The following is a 20,689-nucleotide window of genomic DNA, read 5'->3' as shown; positions in this document are numbered from 1 at the left end:
GGTTGCTAGGTGGTGCAGTGGATAGAGCACCGGTCCTGGAGTCAGGAGTGCCTGAGTTCAAATCTGGCCTCAGATACTTAATAATGACCTAGTTGTGTGACCCCAATGCCTTGCAAAAAAGCCTAAAAAAAATTTAAAAAGGAGATATTGTGAGACAGGAAGGAGGGGATAATGGGATAAATTATATTACTTGAAGAGACTCAAAGGAAAAATTAAAGCAGAGGGAAAGAAGGAAGTGAATAAGCTATGTTAGCTTGAACCAACATAAGTGTGGTATTAGAGATTCTCCTCCACTTCCTGCTCAAATGCCTTTTTTTCAGGTTTTTGCAAGGCAGTGGGGTTAAGTGGCTTTCCCAAGGCCACCCAGCTAGGTAATTATTAAGTGTCTGAGGTCAAATTTGAACTCAGGTCCTCCTGACTCCAGGGCCAGTGCTCTATCCACTGCACCATCTAGCTGCCCTTCAAATTTATTTTTAAATTTAAACTTTATTTCTTGTGAAAAGTATGAAATCTCAATTCTTCAACATATTTAAAGTTCTTTAAATGTCTGTTTTCAATAGTGTTCTTTAGATTTTCATTATCTTGCACTTCTATTACATAAATGTTTAAGGTTTTAGGTTTTTGGACCCTTGTGGTAATCTGGTGAAACCTATAGACTCTTCAGAATAATGTGTTAAATGCATAACCTGAAATAAAAAAGACTGAAAAGGAAGATAAATATTAATTAAAAACAGTAAAATAAAAGTTCACATAAGCCAGGTTGAGAACAATTGAATTCTCTAAGACAGTCTCCTGAAAATAGACATTCTTCTTACTATTTCCTATATAGTCAATATCATGACTTTACTACTTCTTATATATCATACTAATATTGATGGAAAAATGCAAGAAAAATGAAAATTAAAAGAAAATTTCACTCAAGAAGTCATTTTATAATGAAGACAGATGACATATGAGAGGAAGGTAGCAAGTGTATGTGAGGAGATACATAGAAAACTGAGAGTTATTGATAACTTTTCTGGATATTTCCTGAAAATGACGGTCCTAGGAGGAACTCAATGGGGGGAGGAGAAGGCTACTAACATACTGAAGATAAAATTGGAAGAGTGTTTCAAAGTCATTCTTTACTCATTCATTGAAATCATGCCCAAATTCTAAAACCCATAAATTTTTCCCTCCAAATCAATCCTTCTAATCAAGTGTTCTTTCCCTTCCATTAACTGTATATCACTTCCTGTCTATAACATTCACCCACAATTCCAATTACTGTAACATTAAATAACATCAAATGCCTTCTCTGTAGAGAGAAAAAAAAGTTGTGTTGAAAATATACTGCCTCATGATACCAATTATCTTTTCACAGCATCATTTTAATTGACTTCCTATGGATACTTTCCAGCATAACAATGTCTTCCTTAAAATGTAAAGCTTGGACTTGAATGTGATATTCTATGAGTGTCCTGACCAGAGCAGAGAAAAGCAACACTCTCTCCTTTCTTAATCTCAATAAAACATTTCTATTAATGTATCTCAAGTCTCATTTTTTAATAAAACAAATTTGATTCCCAGTGATATGGTGGTCAAATAAGCCCATGGATCTATTACATGGCAAGTGCAATTATTCTAAGGTCTCCCTCAACCTGTACTCTGGCAATTGTATATTTTTTTAACTAAATGACAGAGACTTCCAGTCAATCAACTACTTTAAATTTAAAGTCTGTCACCTCCTTGACTGTGTGTAGTCAATCAAGGTTGGAAATGTTGTCAAAAGCTATTAAAATACAAATGTTTGTTAGCTTAACAAATGAAAGCAGAGCTGAGCATCCAGTATGCCACCATTAGCTCATCAGTCTAACTTGGTGGGCTTGGGTGGGGGTGAGAAAATGGTGGACAGAGGCAGAGTTTCTGTTGACTTCCCTATAAAATATTACATGGAGAATTCCCATATCTATAGACAGGAAGAAAGGAAAATCTCCTTTTTAGGTTTTAAATGGTGGTCATATTGGCAAAATCCCAGAAAACAATTTACTGCCTAACCCTAGAGTTGTGAGATAGAGTACATTTCTGCACCTGACAAATAATCAATAGAAGTTGTTGTCAGATGTAACTCTCTTTACTGTGACTCACTTCTCAAGATGAATGGGGTTATAATATATTTTGCTCAGGACCACATCAATGATTCCTCAATTTCACAGAATCTCTAAAACAATTTTTACACATAAGAATTCCTAGTTTTCATAGCACCTTTGATGATTCCCCATGCTGTCTTCTGTGTTGTTCCCCTCAATGTTTCTCATAAAATCATTGACTTAGAGAAAGAATGGACATAAGAAGCTGTGTTCTCCAATATCATTACTTTATATATGAGGAAACTAAGACCCAAGGAAGTTATGTAAGAGATAGAGGAGGCAATTGAATTCAGCCCACTGATTCATGGAATCATAGATATAGAATTGAAAGGGACTTCAAAGGCCATCTAGATCAATTTAAGCATTCTGGAATTGAGGAAATTCAGAGAGAAAAAAGTAAAGGGACTTACCCAAGATCATAATTGTATTGAGTAGGAGATCTGAGACTTGAGCATATGTCCTTTGTTAATTGTACTATGCCTTTCTATTTGAAATTACTTTCATTTACTTAGCACAGATGATGCAACTCTATTGTAGAAAATAAACTCTTTGAGGTCAAGAAAAGTCTCACTTAAAAAATGCCTGTTCATATACATTAATGCTTCATAAATGCTCAATAAATATTAGTTGCATAGAACTAACATGTGAGTTAACTAGTTTAGACCTTAAAAATGAAGAAATTCTTTCCATAATCAACTCTGAAAAGATAATAATCATTTCAGAGATATTCAAAAGAAATTTTCTCTTATTTACTTCATGGAATGTTGATAAGATTCTTATTTTTCTTTCATAAATGAAGGATGAATAATAACAATAATGAATTCACACATAAAGAAAGCTTATGTTCTCTCTCATCCTTCACAATTGCCTTATTCTTTAAGATGAAGGGATACGTGATTACTATGTGAGAAGGCATTTCTAATATCCAGATTGGGAAAAAAATCTATACAGTCATGTGATTAAATGTCAGTCAATAAGAAAAAAAATTAGTATTTGACAAAAAAAATTTTAAAAATAGCTGGAAAACCTGGAAAATGTTTAGTAGAAAGTAGATAAAGAATAAAGACAATCATCTCAAAATGTATGCAAAGATAATTACATAATGGAATATGATTTATGTGAAAATTAGGGAAGCGAGGATATTTTACCTGTTAGATCTATGGATAAAGGAAGAATTTGAGAGAAAACAAGAGACAGAGTATAATGAGTTATAAAATGAAGAATTTTGATTACAGTAAATTAAAGAGGGGCAGCTAGGTGGAACAGTAGCTAGAGCACCGGCCCTGGAGTCAGGAGAACCTGAGTTCAAATCCAGCCTCAGACACTTAATAATTACCTAGCTATTTGGCCTTGGGCAAGCCACTGAACCCCATTTGTCTTGCCAAAAACTCCCCCCCCCAAAATTAATTAAAAAGTTGTTTTGTGCAAAAAAATTCAATGCAGTCAATATTAGAAGGAAAGCATGAGATAGGAGAAAATTAAATGTTTCTCTGATAAAAGTCTCATTTCTCAAATATACCAAGGACTGAATTAAATTTATAATGATATAAATCATTCCCCAAATAATAGTTAGAGAATATGAATGGGCAATTTTAAGAAGAATAAATCAAACCTAACTATAGTCATATAAAAATTCTCTAAATAATTATTTAACAGAGAAATGCTATTTAAAACAACTCTGAGGTACTACGTCACACCTATCAGATTAGCTAACATGACTGAAAAAAATAAAAATAAAAATTTTGAAGAGGATGTGTTAGGGAACATTAATTAATGGTTGGTAGAGTTGTGAACTGATCCAACCATTCTTGAAAGCAATTTGGATCTAAGCCCAAAGGGCTATAAAAACACTGCATACTTTGATTATGAGAGAATTATTATTGAACCATACAAAGCAACAAGAAGATTTCAGAAAAAAAGCAATAAAACAAAAAACCTGGGAAGATTTATTTGAACTGCTGCAAAGTGAAGTAAGCAAAATATTGTATAATGACAGCAGTATTGAATGCTAATCAACTGTGAATTACTTAGCTATTCTGAACAATATAATTATCAAAGACAATTCTAAATGACTTATGTTGCAAATACTATCACATCTAGAGAAAGAACTGATGAAGCCTGAATGCAGATTGATGCATACATATTTTACTTTATTATTTTTGTATCTTTGTCTATTTTAAACGATATCTAATATGGAAATGTTGTACATTGTTTCATGTTTAAAATCTATATCAACTTTTTTGCCTTCTTGAGGAGGGGTTGGGAAAGGAGGGAGAGAATTTAAAGTTCAAAATTTTAAAAAATGCTAAACAATATTGCATGTTATTAATCAAAAAATAATGAGATAAAAAAGAATGTTTCAAGGGTTGCAGAGAGGGAAACAAATATGCCTTTTGAAAATAGTTCATTATATTTGGTTATAAGATGATTGAAAACTATGGAGAGAATAATTTGAGTTGAATGATGAATTGCAAAGCCAGACAGCACAGTTAAGAAGAAACGTCAAGCAAATGGAGTCTCCAATTCTAGATAGCCTTTTTCAAGGTGCTTAGCCATAAAACATGGAAAAGGTATAAGGAATGATAACTCGAAGGATGACTGGATAAAATGAGGGTATTCTTCAAGATTGATGAGACGTGATTATTTGTAAGCAATAGGTAAGAAAGAAATAAACAAGGTGAGATAAATATTTGTGAGGAAGTAGGGGTAATAGAGGAGGTTATCTACTGGAAAACATCAAATGGAATGAGATTGCTCCCATGTGTGTAAGAAGAAGTCTTGGGAAGGACGTACTCAACTGTTCATAAGAGAGAGTGGTGAATGAGCAAGTGGTAGTGGAAGGTATATAATCAAAGTGAAATGGGAAAAAAAGTGATAGAAGGAGCTCTTGGTGAATCTCATTTTTTTTTTCAGTCAACTTTATAGCAAGGTTTTAAATTGACAGGATATTGCAACCATGGGTGGAACCATGGAGAACCATGAGAGGTTTGAGGAGATATAGAAAAACTTAGAAAAATGCATTTGCTTATTGGCATAGTGAATCAGCAAGGAAGCTGAAAAAGTATTTCCTTGCTCCAGTGAAGAACAGGAAATTTAGCATGTTTAAAGAGGACCAGTATGTTTGCTGAAGATTTCTAGTAAGAGATGAATGAGGAAGTGAGAAGCTGTAATATAGGTACCAAACTCATTGAAGAACCATATTCTAGAGGCAGGAAAGTAAGAGATAATGGAATTTTCATTGGATAGTAAATATGGATAGGAAGATAAGATACTCAGTGTTAGAGGGCAAGAAAAGCAAAGTGTCAATAGAGCATTCCAATTCCATCCCCCTTAACCAATGAGTTGATAGCTATTATAAAAATTGAAACCCGTTATTCATTGAGCAGCCAGTAAAGTTGTATCATATGAAAGGAGCTCATTTTCAGCAAATACAAGAGATGGAAGGAATGAAAAAAATATTTTTTTTAAGTTTAAGATGAGGGGTCAGCTAAATGGGGCAATGGACAGAGCCCTGGAAGTCAAGAGGACCTGAGTTCAAATTTGACCTGAAACAATCACATAGCTGTGTGACCTTGGTCAAGTCACTTAACTCCATTGCTTTAAACAATTTTTTTTTAAAAAAAGTTTAAGTTGAAAATAAATCTATTACCTATAGAATAGATTTCCCAAAGAGGACAAAAGGAGTAGGTGGATCACATTAAGATAGGAAGTTTGCAAAGAGGAAGATGCTAGTTCAAGGGGTTAGGAATAAGAAGGTGGCAATTGGAGGACAGAGAATGAGGTATAAATAATGATAGTCATGAAACATCAGTTGAATAAAGTTGGTAAGAGGCATTGGATATATGAAATCATTGAGGAATTAATTTTTTGAGGAATTAATTTTAACAGGTTATCAGCATCTCTAAATGTTCTTCCTCAAAGTGAAGATATCCCTGGGCATTAAGGAATGGTGAAGATACAAGTGGATTTAGGTGCAGGCAGGTAACCAAGGGACAAAAATGGAATGAATTATTCTTTCTTCCTCAAGTCGGTCACTGGATGAAGGAAAGTGAGATTTCAAAATTCCCAAAGGACAGCAGGTTTTTTATTTTTGCTTTTGTTTCCCCAGCAACTGTTACAATTCCTCTACTTAATATGAGCTTAATAAATATACATTCATCAGTTCATTTGGGTGGGGGGTTGTTCAAAGAGGTCTATAAATGACTGGTGAATAATCTGAACTACTCTCTGCAGATGAATGGCTAGATTTTGGATCTTAGGTTCTTCGAGGACTCAAGTGACTTCCCTGGGGTCATCCTCTTCATCGTATATCGTCTATATTCAGAAACCCTAAAGTGTATAACCATTTCACAGAGACGGTCACATATTCAGACTTTTTTGCCCATATTTCCTTTGGCCAATGACGCATATTATTGTTTTCTCTCTCTCTCATTCCTCGTTTTCCTGAAGCTCAGGATATGGACCCTAAATAAAAATAGCACCGTCCTAGTGATACTGAATATCATTATGGAAACGCATTTGTTGTATCCCTCCCAAACTCCATTGGTCCATCCCCTTCAAAACAGCGTCTTTCTCTCCACAAACTTCTTGCTTGGCACTATCTACCTCTTTGTGTTATTTGGAATGTCTGCTACATAGGTAATAAATTTGATTTTATGTTAACATTTAAAAAATATTGTTCTCTAAAGAATTAGAGAACTTTATCTAAGGATTTATGATAAAAATATTTTTAAAATATTGATCTTTAAAGTATTAGAAAATTTTGTCCAAGGATTTAGGATGAAAATACTATAATAACAATATTTCAATATAATACGTTTGCTTTTTAATCCTACCTATTAATAAAATTATTTAGATTAAGTGTCCAGAATTTTCATTTGTTCACCAAAGATTTCCATGAAACAATGATGAGGACTATAAATCTGGTTGAACTCAAAGGTCCCCCTCTGCTACATTAAGGTCCTTTGCTAGTATTAAATTGCTATTGTTACACCTTCCCAGACTTACCCACAGTTCTAAGTATATGAGCTAGATACTAAATACAAAATATGTATTTAATTCAATTCATTTTTAGATGAAGACTATCTTATCCTTGGGATAGCCAATTTGCAATGGAGCACAGTTCCTCTTGCTTTGGAGATTGGCACCAGCCAAGCCAATTTTAGTCTCAGAGAGCTACTTCAGCTTCTGAAAGGTTCAAATCCATCATATGACCCATATTTCAGGAACTCATGTTCCTGAAATTAAAGGTTGGTGCTCACTAAGCCATGCTACCTCTAACATATGATTTAATTTAATTCATGTAGTTTTTCTTGGTTGTTGGAATCAAAAACAGAGAAAGCAAAGGAAAAACCAGTTCCTTTCACTGGCAAACTTAGCATGTTACTATGTTCAAACATGAAAATATGTGTGAAAATAGTCTATCAAAAAATTGAGATCACATGTTTAGTGAAACCAAAGCAATTAACAGGAGATCAAGAATTAAAGATTGCAGGTATACAGATAAATGATGGAGGATAGGAAAATGGATTTGTTTTAATTAGTTGATCACCTTCCCTGATAGGAATAGCACCATAAACTTTGGTCTCATGACCAAGTGACATTACAGAAGCTAAGAATCTGTGAAATGTATAGTCTGAAGTTTGATTTAGACAATGGTCCTCTATTAGCTCTTTAGTCTCAAGAGTCTTAAGATTTCATCTCACTTTACATTGTGTGTAGTTTTATGTGTTTCAGTTCATTGGTTGTAGCCCCCAAAGAACCTTATTTGAGCTGTGTACTCCAGACAGACAATAACATCTATCTGGGGAACCAATTAAATTTATGGATTTGAAAACATAGGGAAGGAAGTGGGGCTTGAGATTGGTCTGGAGAAATCTAAAAGGGTGATAGCTGATGATGAAGGAGTCCCTCAGATACCACTCAGATAGAATGAATCTGGCATAGCTGTCCATAGGTGCTCAAATTCCTTTTTGAAACAAAACATCTGAGGGGAAAAATGATGATTCCTGAAAGCTGAGGAGCAGGTTCTCAGAGGCCACTAACTTCAATATTTATTCTTTCCCATTCTGTTTAAAATGTGGGTTATTCATATAACTTTTTGAAAGTAAAAGACATTTACACAAAAAATGGAATGAAGAAAATGGAGGAGGAGGAGGAGGAGGAGGAGAAGAAAAAGAAGAAGAAGAAGAAGAAGAAGAAGAAGAAGATGATGATGATGATGATGATGATGATGATGATAGAGTGAGAGGGATAGATAGATAGACAGATAGATACATAGATAGATAGATATGTATGTACACACACACACACAGATGTGGTAATCCTTAGGTACATTTTTTTTTCTTATTTGTTTACTCCTTATACTTGTAATTTAATATCCTGGAGAGTCCTCAACACAGTGAAAGGATAAATATATCAGTATAAGGTAGAAATGGGAGAAAGTAGAAAAACTCAGAAGCCAGTTTCAGAAATGATATTCCCACAATAATATAAAATATCATAAAAGGAATTTTCCAGAATAAGAAGTCAACTTCCCTAAAATAATATCCCCCAAAAGCTATCCAAAAAATAAAATAGATTAAAAAATAGCTAGCTAGATGGGGAGATAAATAAAGAGGATTGAATAGTGTTTGTATGTGAACTAATGGTAAATGTTTCCAGGGTTCAATAGTGCACATTTTTGCGACAGATAATCATGTCTCCCATTAGGATCGTTTCTAGAGGTTACACAAACTTGGCCAAATCACCACAACAGATGCAAGTCTTTCCTTCTTGCAAATTGTATTCTTGAAATGATCCTAAACACAGAGTAAGTCCTGTTTGCTAGTCTTGGATTACTTTCGGTCTTTGGCAAGGCAGAGGTTCCTGTCAACACTTCTATGTTTATCTCATTTTTTTGCTCTGTGATTCAAATATACCAAAACAATTTTCATTCTCATTTTTCTCAGTTCTTTAAGTTGTCATCTCTTAATTAGCAGAGCTCCATCTTAATCTCATTAGTGATTTGTTTAATTATGCAATTACAGATGTGTTATTTTTTTTAAAAGAAGCTAAATTTAATTTTCTGTGTCACTCAAAATCACACAAATGAATACAAAGTGAGATCAAAGCCTTTTCTACTCTGAAGTATTATACTAATATATGATATTGAATATCTCTTCCAGTGGAAACACATTTCCCTTCATCTTAAATCTTTTTCTTTCACCAATCCTTCCATCTACTGGCTCTTAGTGAAATGTAACTTCCCTCTGATGACATAGTCTCTCCAGTCACCATTTCCAGTACTGGCTGCACATTCATGCATTCTCTTTAGTTCAAGGCAGAAGAGTTTAAATACTATTTTCTCCCTATGGTCTCTTAAAGTTTCTCCCCCTTCTTCCATCACTCAGTACATTTGTGCTAATCATATGTACTCTAGTGAACAAAACTCTGAGAGTCTTGACTCCACATCCAGTGCTCTATCCACTGTGCTTTTTCTGGTATATAATCAAAATAAATGCCAAATCTTGCCTTCTTTCCCATTACACTGTGAAGTTTCTCAGACATTATCATTTTATGGACTTTTCCCATGTTTTCTAAGAGGCTGAGAAACTCTTGTTCAGACATTTATTTTTTAAGGTACTCCATTTCCTTTTCCAAACTCCTTGAGATGATTTCCTAATTATAGTTCTCATACCATGAGCACCCTATCCACCTACAAGTCTGTGCTCCTCCTGAAAATGTGACAAGCTATGAGTGCTTTGACACATATTCAATTAAAATCCTCTTCCTTACCAGGTTCAGCAATGAAAGTGTCAGAGACATCCTAGAGAGGCCACTTAACAAGCATGGGGGTGGGGGGGAGTGGACTTTGAGTTTCAATGGCACTCAAGTGAATAGTGATCTGACCATAAGGGCACATTTGGAGTGAGCATGATTGTCTCAGTGGGGTCAGGGAACAGATTGGAGGAGATGCCACTTTGAGAAAATTGGAATGAAATTATTTGGTTGAAATTGTTGAGACCTGCACATAAAAGTTAAGAGTTTGAAGAAATTTCATCTAAAATGTGCTCTTACTTTTTATTCTTATTACAGACATCCTCATACATATGTGCTTTGCAGACTACAGATTATTGTGTTAATATTTTAACAAATACCCCACTCTTCATTTTTCTCCCCACCCATAAGTCCTTTCCACACTGTCAGACATCTTCTCTAATTTTGTTATTTCCCTCTTCTATTCAAAACTGGTCAAGAGTTTCCCATGGGTGAATGGACAACTATTCAATCAGTAGCTAAAGATTTTCCTATCATGCTAACTTGAAATTAGAAAGTTTCCAGTTTACCTTCTGCCTCAGACATTTCTTGCTATAACCAAGGGCAATTCATATACCTTCGCTTTTCCTCCATTTATTCAACTTTTAATAAGGGGATTGGGATAGATCATCTCTAAGGTCACAACTCTCAATGTGAGAACTTTTCTCTAAAATTGCAAATTTCCCCTTCACTCTACCTTATGGACACCAAGAGTGACCCCACCACCCTGAGCCATTAAATGATTTGCATAGGGTTAAAGTGTTCACCGATGTCAAGGTCAGGATTTCAACCCTGGATTTTTGAGAATTAATTTCTCTGTGCCTTATATCATGTTGCCTCTCAATCTCATATGGTCTTATTAAAACAAATCATTATTTTCCATGAGATTATTCAAATCCTTCATTTTACAGATGGTAACACTGAATGGGCTAAATGAGGTGGCACAAAGTAAAGGGATGAATCTGGAGTTAGGAAAATTCATTTTCCTCAGTTCAAATAGGGCTTAGGCTACTTCCTAACTTTGTGACTCTAGGCAAGTTATTTAACCCATCTTTGCCTTAGTTCTTCACCTGTAAACTGAATTGGAGGAAGAAATGACAAAACATTCCAGCATATTTTCCAAGACAAACCCAAATTGGGTCATGATGAGTTGAATATGATGAGAAAATGACTGAACAGCAACAAAATTACTATGTTGGGAAATGTGTCTGTTTTTTCTGACACTTTGCCTTGAATAATCCCTCTTTTATTTTTTAAATGTTGAAAGCACAATTCATAGAAGGTTTTCTATTGACAGAAAAATAAAAATTGCAAAGGAAAATAATTAATCAATACATTAATATAAAAATTCTTTTGAGATTTCATAGACCATGTTTAGAGCCCCTAGTATAGATAAAATTTGGGGAAAGTAGAGCAATTTAAATTATTACCATCTGCCCCCAGGAAAAAAATCATTTCTCTTAATCACCAATAGTGGCATGATGGTGTTACCTCACTGAGAATCAAGTAATTTATGTGACTGAAGAAAATGCCAATGACCCAAAGAGAGGAAGAGAGATATCTGGTGAGTATAAGGAGGACATAGTATATTATCCCATATCAATCAGCACCAACAGTAGAGATGAACTATTTCCCAATCTCATGTATGAACAGAAATTGAAGTGAACAAATCATTTAATTTAATTAATTGATCAGTCGACTATCATATATTAAGTGCCTAGTCAATGCTATGCATTATGCTTGACATTGACCATACAAAGAGAAAATGCAATGATTTTTTCATACAGCATGATTTCTAACAGGGAAGAATGATTGTAATTTATGAAGAGCGAGGAATACTAGAAAATTGATCTGAGGACTCCTTGGGTATCCAAAGAATATTAAACATTCTAAAACAAGGAATGGAACACTTACATAGAAAGGCTATAGAGAATATAAGGGAGATCAGAGGCATAAATACATTATATCAACCAGGGGAAGCATTATTCTCTATTATTTGCTCTTGTAATACCACATGGAATCAAATTTATTTATTGGTAAATCTGTTCTATCTTCCTCCTAGACTTTAAGTACCCTTAAAGTAGGGAACTCTTTTCTTCTTAGATTTGGGCCTTACTCAATTGAATTAAACAACAATTTGAACTACCCTTAAAATTCAGTACTCCTCTTATGGAATATTATTTTTTCTAATGGAATTATATTTTGGGGTGAAGAGAAGATTTCTTATTTCTGTTGTTTTTTTCTTTTTTGCTTCTCTTTTAATCATGATAGTAATAGGTAAATAGGCTACGATGGGTTGGTTATGTTGTTAGAATTCCAGAAGTGCTCTTGCCAAAAAGAGACTCCTATGGAGAACTCAAACAGGTCAAACACTCACAAGGGGGTTTAAGAAGTGAAACTGGAATTCCCTGAAGGTCTCTCTTAAGAACTCTATAATTGATTGTGCAGCATGGGAAACCAATGGCACAGGAACATTCAGTATGGTGTGCCCTCAACTTCAGCATTCCATGAGAAGGGAAGAATTGAAGTAGCTCAAAGGAAACATGAAATTCCTAAGTTTACAGTACTCATCCAAGGTATTCACATGGACTATTTGTATTTGACCTATGGTAGAGCACGCTGAGCTCATATTGAGCTGATGTCATTTTGGTTTTCTTTTTTAACAAAGGAAAAACCAATCAACCAATTAATGCATACATGATGAAATTAAAGTTTATTTTCACTGTTCAAAAGTTTCAACTTTTTCACTCAACAGAAGAAAGCCCATATTTATAAATTATCTTAAGTGTGAAATTGGCTATGTAAGATTCAAGGAGACAAATAAAGAAAGATGTGATGCCTCCATTCAAGGAACTCATAATAAGACCCCAGTTCTAAATCTGGAAGGGAACATAGATCCTATCTAATCTAATGCCCCATTTTGCAAATAAGAAAATGGAGGCTCAGAGGTTTTAGTCACATCACATAGATGGTAGTTTTGAGAATTTTTTGTTTAGATAACTATAGTGAAACTGAGAATCTATGAAAAGTAGAATGAGTCTAGACAACAAGTATTTATTAAGGACCTTTTATTCCCAGGTGTTGTGCTATAATGATGAGTACAAAATATTATTTTTTTCAGATGGACTATTATAATTTGGACTGAGAGGAAATTTAAAATTTTCCAATTCAATATGGTTAATTTATAGATAAGGAAATAATGAGAATGGAAATAACTGAAGTTGACCAGTAGCTCAAGATGACATTTCTAACAAGAGTGAGACACTTGACTTCAAACTTGATTTCAATGTTTTGCTATGTTCTGCACTTACACTTTCTAGTTTGTCTGATAGATACTTGAAACTATTTGGTGGAGATTAAAAATGCTAAGTAAAATTAAGTCTCAAACAGAGAAATTAAAAGGCCACCATGCACTTTGTAAATACCAAGTTATATATGAACACTTAAGTTACAACCAATTCTCCATGCTGCTTCATCCTCCTCCCACTCATTAGACCATGCTATGACTCAATAAACTCCTAAATTTATCCACAATCTTTTAAGCACTGTTTTCATCCTTTGAAAGAGAACTCAAAAGGATAGCACCATGGACAGCTCTTTGTGTCACAATGAAAGAAGAATCCTGTACTGCGCCTGAAGACTGAACTCTAACCTTTCCTCAACAGGAGATTGAACTGCTCTTAGGTCCTATTGTTCCCAGGCACATAATGGAGCAACTAGAGGAGACAGTTGCAGATATCTAACGAATGTGAACATGAAAGGTGGAAAGGCATCATATAAGTAGAACTGATGGTGCAAAATGCTTTTAAATTAAAACTACAGTTTAAATAAAGTATTACGTGAATTTGTAAATGAAGCTTTAGATTATGTTGTGTGGCTAATGATGGTTTTCATTTTCATGGACATTTAAGGTTTGAAAAGCATTGATATCACTTCTTTCATTTGATCTGATAAGGGGCAATGATGAGCAGCCTGTGTGCTCCATTGGTATCCAGGGATTTTCAAGAAAGTATTGGCAGTACTCCACTACTTTGTGTCAATCTCCTGGGGTAAATTGATGGGAGGAATGGAATAAAAGTCATACAGAATGGCTAGGCATATATGGGCTGTGATCTCCAGTGTTAGATCATTATGATAATAGATCATTTGGAATATTATAGTAATAACAAAGAGTTCCCACTTCAGATGAATTAAAATAGAAAAAAGGAAATAAGAAAACAAAGATGGGATAATGAAAACAAATCAATCACAATAAAAAATTATTACAAGAGGAAATTGATATATTTATAAGTAGATGGGACTTTAAAGGTCAACTAATCCAACTTCATTGTATTGCAGAGGAGGAAACTGAGATAAAGAGAAATTAAATGATTTGGCCAGGGTCACAAAGATAGTCAATCAAAGGAGCTTGGATCCAAACTCAGATCTTATGATTCAAAATCTAATTTTCTTTCCACATGCTCTGCTTTTTCTGACCAGTATACATGAAGAAAATCAATCAATAAAGAAACATTTATCAACATTCTGCTTTGTTTAGGTACTGTGGGAAATGATGGACAAAGAGGGTAGAAGAAATGGGTTAGTAGTGAAAGATGAACTCTATTGTGATGGCGTTTCAACTTTTATGCTCTATTTTAATATTGTTGCTTATTAATTACTGTGATGGATTCAAAATGATGCTCTTACAAGAAATTTATTAATTCAACCCAGTCATAAAAGTAATAACTAGTTTATCCATTAAAGAAAAACATATTATTTAGGTATGATCTAACCATGTTTGGAATTGTATTTCTTGTACTATCTTTGCAAACTGATGGTATATGTCAGTGCCTAATTCTTGGGATAATAAGGAAAGAAGTAATTTATCCACCCTCTACTGATTTCCTGCACCCAACTAAATAAAAGCCTCATTTCTGTTTATGGCATTCAGACCTGGATCCTTTAGCAAACTTTCAAAATACTCCATTATCCTTTCTCTTATTGTAAAATTGGTCATATACTACTATTCCACATCACACTAAGTTTTTAATCATTTTTCTTCCTTCCCTCCTCTACTACCATTGCCATACCTAGAATGTTATTAATATGAGAGCAAAATGCTGCTTGTGAAAACATTGAATAAAAGTAATATAAAGTATATCCTCAAACTTATGATAGGAAAAACAAGAAGATCTGTTCATTTAATCAAGCAAAGCTAAGAAAAATTATTCATTTTCTGTGGATATCTTGTCATTACCAAGAGTCCCATAAGAAGTAAACCATTGTGTTAGGCTAACTGACAAGAAAGTTTTCAGAGAAAGGCAAATATGAGTGCCCCTCAGGTTGAGAAGGTATTGTGTTTCATTATTTTATAGTGGGTGCATGTAAATAAGGTCTCACCTCTAACAAAGTATGCAAATTCATGAAAGCAGCAAGACATAATGACTAGAGTACTGGACTGGAGTTAAGGAAAGTGTTTAGAATGCTTTTCTAAGATGTTTACTAGCTTTATGACTTTGCTTAGTTCATTTGACCTTTCTAGGTTTCACTTTGGTCCATTGTAAAGTAAGGAAGCAGTGACCTTTAAGTTCACCTCCACTTTCAGATCTCTGCTTCTATGTTGATGATTAAGACTTGCAACCTTTTTTGAAATTAAGATTTATATAGAGAGATAAAGATTAGCCAATCTTTGCCATTTGGGGTCTTTTTTTCTATTTTCTTTTTTGACCATTAAAATGCTGCTACTGAAAAAACTCAGGATTCAGTGATCATTTCTGCTAATTTTGAGCTTTTATTTTTAATAAAGTGATTATCCACAACATATTAAATGACATCACAGAGGAGAGGAAAAAAAAAAATATATATATATATATATATATATATATATATATGTATATATATATATAATCCAGTCTAAAACCATAATGTTAGAGATGATGATGAGATCAGAGGACTCTGATTGGAAGTCATTTTTGAGCTCAGCTAGAAGGGCTCATTGGTCTGGGAATGACTTGTTGGTGTCTGGCTGAGGTGACCAGTGAAATACTGGCAGTGCCTGGATAAAGTGGTCTGGCCTGTATGGAGTCAGAACATGATCATCATTGCCAGTTAGTGAGCTGTCCTCTACACTTGCTCTGTCTCCCTGCCCACCTTCTTGATACCTGTACATCTTCATCACCAGCTTCTGAATAATCAATCCTTACTAATCCTCCTCACTAAAGAAAGCTTTGGTAATCCTTTTTACTTCCTGTGTTCATAGAAAACAATGACACTACATGTGACAATAGGAATGGGAATCAGACAGTTATTGATCTTCAATTAGTTTCCTAACATCTGGTACCTGAGAAGAAGAGGGATTAAGATCAAATGTGCATCCCTATCAGAAGGCCAGAATGCCTCAAGGAGCTGAGCTTCCCTCAGCACAGACAGAAAGGAGATGAAAGAATAAAATTTTATCCAACAGCATTCAGGGAGAATCATGGCGGGCAAGGCAACAATAGGTGAGTCAAGTTCCAGAACAGTCCCTCTAGCCCTTCCTTGATGATGTTTTCCTCATTAAATTGCCAAAATATAACTCATCTGAAACTTTAGTTACTATCCACTCCAGTGATTAAGATCCAGTCTCCTGCTCACTGGTGACCTGGTCCCCCACTGCTTCTGCTGAATGAGTTCCAATGACATTCTTCACATCACATTCCTTTCCCTGTTTCTATTACTTCATTCTATTGCCACTGGGTATCTCATTTTAAGCCTGGATGTTTCTTTTGTGTGAATTAAAGCACACCCTAATAACCTTCTACTACTTTATATATAACTAGATGGTTTGGTTCTGAAATCCTCATAGCCCTTAAGAAAAATAGGACATAGGATTAGAACCCTTGTCTCAAAGCTCCCGAAATATTTTTAAATCCCCCATAGTACACTGCTTCTAATTAAAGAGAGCTTGCATGCTCTTACTATCTGCTCTGCTATGTAAAAGTTCAATTCTCTTTTAACAGTATCCTAACCTTTCCAATTTTGAGATTCTTCATTCTATGTAATGGCCTGCTGAGAAACACTGGGGAAGTCGGTTCCCTGGAGGCATTTCCAATTCAATCTAGGTGGGAGATGATTAGAGATGTGTTGGGTTGGGAAGTGGTTCTGTGAGATCACATTCTATTTTCCTCTCTTCCAGGTCATTCCCATTAGTAAGGCAGATGCTCAAAAAGGGACATTTTTTTTCAGTCACAGGTTACTGATTACAGCATATGTCTCAAGAGATATAAGGAGAAAATTATTTTGGGAGCACAAAATGAGTGGCCGAGTTGTATTCAGAAACCACCTTACATATCAGGGCATCCTCCCCAATTTCCACATGATTCTGTGTATTCTGAATATGTAGGCTCACATTCTGAATCAAATCATTCTAAGAAACAGTAGAAGCATATATATATATATATATATATATATATATATATATATATATATATATATATATATATATACACACACACACGTAATACTGGCTTGGAAGCTGCTATCCCAACTCCCACTCACATTGGAGAAATGAATTCCCAGAATTTAGCCATTAGGTCTCCTCAGGGCTTTAGTGTTAACCCTGATGGATTGGGACAGGGGTGATATCTGAATGTACTCTGACTTGCAGGCCTCCTCCAGTGTAACATTTTCCATGATTATGAGTTAAATTAATCAGTAGGTCAAAAATTAACTTTTATTAAGGGGATTTATGAACGGTGATTTAGTCAGACAGTTGGTTCAAAACATCTAAGCTCCTCAAGTTTGTAACATGTGCTCTTTACAAGTATATAGATTGCAAAAAGGGTAAGATCAACCTTAGAGAACATGTAGCAAAGCAAAACCTCAGACCTTCTGAGAATTCATTTGCTGGATTCCTCATAATGTTCCTCTTTGATAAGATTTGCATTTCTATGGGTCAGTGTCTTTTTTAAGAATTGGATTTGATCCCAATCTATCCCTGGCTCTTTTTATTAAGTACTGTCAACATTTCCAGGTACATCATTAGCCTCCTAATGAGAGGACAAGAAATCCAAAATTTCTGTAGCTGAAAGTTAATAAAGTTATATTCTAATCAAAAGGGCAAAGGAAGAGAATCAAGTTAAGAATATGGTGCTCTTGTAGCCCTAAGCAATCCCTCTCTGGAGAGGTCTTTTTTCCATTGGCCAATAAATACACAAATCTCCAAATCTAAATGATTTAATAATTTTAGTCAGAACCCCCAAAATATGAAAAAGTCCCTCAGTCAATCTGAACAGACTCTTAGAGGGCAAGCCATGGCTTAATTACACCTAGGACAAAATTGCGATAAGTCAGCCCATAACTTCTTATCAGGTGTCTTGTTTGATTTATTCAGTTGAATCCCAACTTTTTTAAAAATGTCAGTTATTGGGGCAGTTAGATGGCTCAGTGGATAAAACACCATCCCTGGTGTCAGGAGGACCTTAGTTCAAATCTGGACTCAGACACTTAATAATTACCTAGCTGTGTGGCCTTGGGCAAGTGCCTTAAAAATAAAAAAAATTAGAACTATGTTATTTTTCTTGTATATCATACTGCAACCCCTAAGCTGATTTTTACTTCTTATTAAATGAATTCAAGTCTAGCCTTAGACACAAACTTGCTGTGACTGGTGATAAGTCACTTTGCTCCTTAGTGACTCAAAGTAGCTCTCTAAAACTTGAAGTTTTGAAGCAGGTGCCATCTGTCTTCAAAGAGAGTGGTTTCCCACCAGGAATCACCTTTATTTTTGAATTCATAAATCTGCCTTACATGTCCTCGTGTGTGTGTGTGTGTGTGTGTGTGTGTGTGTGTGTGTCTCAAGATTATTCCAAAAGTCTTACCTCTATTTTAAGGTATTTCAATTCCCATGTGTATACAAATATACTTAGCTACATTAGTAATAGACATATACCAAGTAAATCATTTCAACAGTCAGAATAAGAAATAGTTTGAGGGTAAACAGCAGGGGGATATCTAATCCCAAGCACGTGAATACTTTTCAGAGTGGAATGGGTAAATAAAAATAACTTGTTCCAATGGCATGAAAGCAGCTAAAACACGTTGGGATTGTGCATGAGTTAGAAGCTGGCCAATTATCAAAGATGCGAAGGTCACCCATCTACTGGGTCCCAGATCATCTTCTGTCATTTGGACTTTCCCCTGAACCTGGATGACTCTGGAAGAGAGAGTCAGGTTGATGATTTTATGCAGCTCTGCCTTACTTAAATCCAATTCACACACAACTCATCACCTCCTGATGTCATTGGTCCTCTTCAAAATGAAGGACAAGTTATCATTCAACATAACATAACAGTATAATTATGTTAAATAATTAATAGAAGTATTTTAAAGTGTTAAAATACTTTGCATTTAAAGGTGCATACAATTTTGCATTTATATATGAAAGTAAATGAAATCAATTCACACATACATGCATGTATAGAATATGCATGTATCTTTGCATAAATGTGCATATCTATGCACCATGCAGAATTATTCATGCACACTTAAACATGTATGCACATCCATATGCTTGCATGAATGCAAATTTTTAAGGCAGAAGCTATCCCATTTATTTGTATCTATATCCTTTATACAACACAGTGTTTGCCATAGAACACATACTTTGATAAGCATCGTTTCATTCACTCATTCATTTAATCTGCTTATTTTCCAAAAAAAAAAACCCAAAACAAAATGCCAGAAATTGAAGACCAGAACTTCTTAGAACCAATCAAGCTAAAGAATGCAGTAGATGAAACTAAAACTCTACCATCAGGCTCATGGATCATTTTCCCTGTGGCTACATTCTGATTCCTTCTTCTGCCACCAGTGTTTGAACTGCCATTCTTTTTCTCTTGCTGGCTGATCTTGCTGTCAGCCAAACCCAGGAGAGAAGGACTGGGGCCTATAATCTGATCAGACAGAAACGGGGGAGGAGAAGCCAGACAGTCAACAGAGTGGGGTGCAGTGAAGGGAAAACCAGGACATGAGTACTTCAGCATTTTTTTTCTCCAAGACCCAGGAATAGTCTATTATCAGGATGTCTGGTGATGTTATTCATCTGCCAGTGGATGTGTCTGATTTAGAGAGAAAAGACAATGGGAGGGGAGGGGAAAAAAAGCCCAGAGTACTAACTCTCACTAACGGATAATCAATAATTGAAGGAGTACAGGAGAGATGAGAGCCAGGAAAGGTTATATAAAACATCTGTGAGGTACATTTGTGTAGACAATGTGTGTATTTGTGTGTGTGTCTGTGTGTGTGTGTGTGTGTGTGTGTGTGTGTTTGGGTCGGGGAGCGTTGCAGAGAGTGTGGTATGGTTGTTTTTAAACATGTGGACTAGATAAAGTATATATGGGTATTTAACCACAAATGTTTATATTTAGATTTATATATGTGTGCAGATATATGTGAGGAGTGGCTAGGTGGCAAAGTAGATAAACCATGGCAAAGTAGATAAACCACTGGCTTTGAAGTCAGGAGGAAGGAAATTTGAATCTGGCATCAAATAGTTAATACTTACTAGCTATGTGACCTTGGGCAGCTGACTTCCCCCTTATTGCCTCACATCTAAGGCCATCTCCAGTTTCCTGGTTCGTTTCTGGCCACTGGACCCAGATGGTTCTGGACCAGAAAGTGAGGCTGGTGACTTAGCACAGCTCCCCCTACGCCCCAATCACTCAAATCTAATCCATGTGCTTGGCATGGCAACACCACCCCTTCTTATAGAATGAAGGACATACATCATCATGTAAATGTTTGAA

This window comes from Macrotis lagotis, chromosome 1 (assembly GCF_037893015.1).
Source record: "Macrotis lagotis isolate mMagLag1 chromosome 1, bilby.v1.9.chrom.fasta, whole genome shotgun sequence".
NCBI classification, from domain to species: Eukaryota; Metazoa; Chordata; class Mammalia; order Peramelemorphia; family Peramelidae; genus Macrotis; species Macrotis lagotis.
This window is presented reverse-complemented; position numbering follows the sequence as displayed.